This window comes from Poecilia reticulata, linkage group LG3 (genome assembly GCF_000633615.1).
Source record: "Poecilia reticulata strain Guanapo linkage group LG3, Guppy_female_1.0+MT, whole genome shotgun sequence".
Taxonomy (NCBI): Eukaryota; Metazoa; Chordata; class Actinopteri; order Cyprinodontiformes; family Poeciliidae; genus Poecilia; species Poecilia reticulata.
The window spans coordinates 24,080,116-24,082,709 of NC_024333.1; the positions used below are offsets into that span (position 1 = coordinate 24,080,116).

General features: G+C 36.4%; 1 protein-coding gene across 2 annotated transcripts in view; it reads right to left on the reverse strand.

The window, feature by feature from the left end:
- Positions 1 to 1,957: 1,957 nt before the first annotated feature.
- irx6a (iroquois homeobox 6a) overlaps positions 1,958 to 2,594 on the reverse strand; it is a 4,926-nt gene continuing 4,289 nt past the window's right edge. For both annotated transcript variants that reach the window (XM_008405574.2, XM_008405572.2), the window contains exon 7: positions 1,958 to 2,304. The gene's annotated coding sequence lies outside the window, so the exon portion shown is untranslated. The remainder of the gene's footprint in view (positions 2,305 to 2,594) is intronic.

The following is a 2,594-nucleotide window of genomic DNA, read 5'->3' on the forward strand; positions in this document are numbered from 1 at the left end:
TCACAATCCTTTCCAGGTTGTGGTTAACCCTGTTTCTYATTCATCTTTTTCTTACGACACTTTTTCCTTCTGCTTAACCTCGCTTCAATATTTTTGGACTTAGTTCTGTGTAAAAAAGTACATTTGTTTTATAATGACTTTTTGTGGCTTACCCTCTTTATGGAGGGGATCAATAAGTTTCTGCTGGACAAGAGGCAACACTTATCCRTCTCCTCTATGACTGTTTTGGTCGTTAYGAAAATCTTTTTTTTTCTATTGAGTTATATAATATTCCATTTTGTTGAAAGACTGAATTTGGAGTTTTAATAAGTAAATGCCACAATTATCAAAAGTAACAGGAAAACACATACAAGCATGTGCTGAATCATTTTAAACTAACTAAATAAATTCCTTTTGTTGTTTTAATTTCACATCAAATTTTTTAGCTGTCAAGTGGTAAATGCATTTGTACCCTGACGTTTGAATCTCTTGTTTGTATTTTAAAAGATGTGGAATTAACATTTTTATTATTTGCCTTTTATCTCGAGGGTTTTTCACCGGACAGGAAAACGTAATCTGAGTAGGCCTAAGTTATTATTCCTGTCCGTCCTCTTCCTCACTGTGTAGCTTTTCACGGATTAATCTACGAGCCAAGGACGCACAGAATGACCACAGCTTCACGGAATTGAGTCCGAATCGCCCTAATACGAAAAAATAAAAATAAAAACTTTTTATTACAAGCATAATCCCTCTCAGACGATCTGAAATGAGGTTTGTGGAAGCTCTCGAATATTTGCAGGTAATGTTTCTGATAGTGGTCCAGATTCAGATTTAATCTTTCCTGGTGTGGTAATAAGTCCGAGACGGACAGGAGTTCAAAATAAAAAAAAGGGAAAAATASAAAACGGTAGTGAGTGATTTATAACGCCATTGTGACAGTAATCAAGTTTCTTCTTTTTTTTTTCAAACTGTAGAAATTATTGAGTGGCGTTATTAGCAAAGGTTTATTGACTTATGATCATTTTTCTTTTCTTTTCTTTTTTTTCTTTAAATCTTTCAAGTATAGCTATAAACTCTTCAGGTGGATTCGTGCCTCACAATCATAAGGACTTTATCCGACATCTTTTCGGAACTATTTGATTTTAAAAGTTTGGATGTTATTGGCGTCTTTTTTTTTTTTTTTTCTGTCGACCGTCAACATGGATCACACACTACAGTGATCAGCTTATTAGGCTACGTCTGTCTGTAGGAGAGAAAAGAGTTGGTCCATAACGAGATGCTCCACGAGCAAACCGGCGCAATCAAAGGGGTTTTATGATCGACCATGTGAACCTTTCTGTCGGGTTTGATCCTACAAATGACCTTTTAAATTAACACAATATTAAGTTAGTGCAGCGGCTCGCTACACAGGGGACAAAGCAGCATTCATCTTCCGCCCCTGCCTCGTTGCTCGGTCTGAACAGCAAAAAAGTGTTTGATGCCACTCCTGATTAGATGCTGACAATACAGAGAGGATGTCCCCTTTCTTCTGCGACTTGTGGATTTTACKCACGTCTCTCCTCTGAATTATGACCTTCCATTAGTGCTGAGGCTTCMGGCGTTGTGTCAAGATTCCAAATAAAATGAAATAAACTTTGATCAAATGCGCAAACGCAAATGTTGTGTAATTGGCTGAATGAGTGCTCATATCTCATGTAAATAATAACAAAAGACATGGTCTGTTAGGGGAAAAAAACCAGCAATGTATTAGAAATGTCCCGAAAGGCAAACAGAGGGAGGGCGTACAGTTCGACACAATGACAAAAGTAGATAATAAAAAACAATACATCCAAATTAAGCGCAAAACAGCAGATCCAATCCTAATCACTAATTCCAGGAAGATTTCCTCTGTTACATCAGGCAAAAAAAAAAAAAAAAATCACACAATACACACAATAAACACAATTAAAAAAAGGGAAAAAAATAAGACACATCTGACCCATAAACATAATAAATAATAATCCAAAAATGTTGACATAACAAAAATGTTAAATACACAGAGAAATGAATAAATTATGCTGCACTACACGATTGCCTTACACAAATTCAGCCCGTTTCATTTTGGGCCATTGCTCTTACACTTTGCATCTAGAAATATTTTTTGCATAAAATCTTTTTATCGCCATAAAAAAACAATGTTGTGCAAAATGATAGTCGAGTCCACAGCTTGATAGTTCTCACTGCAACAGAACCAGGCAGCTCACACTCAGGCCGCCACATGGTCAGTGTGTCTTTTAGTGCATAWTAAATGTCCCATTTAGCTGCTGTTAGACAAGCCCCAGAAATCTGAGAGAGGAAAAGGAAACAGAGGAAAAAATAMATGAAAAGCTGTAAATATCTCTTCTTATAATCAGGAATAAAGCTGACTATWCTACAATTAATATTTCAATTTTTATAAGATTTTCATCCTACAGTTCTTATTATGTAAAGTGTTGTTTTTTTGCTCTCTTCTTAATGTGAGGAGGAAAAAACACTTGAAACACAGCATATTTGGTGAGTCCTTCATGCCTCGTCCTCCTGTGTGTGTGTGTGTGTGTGTGTGTGTGGGGGGGTGTGTGTGGGTGTGTGTGTGTGTG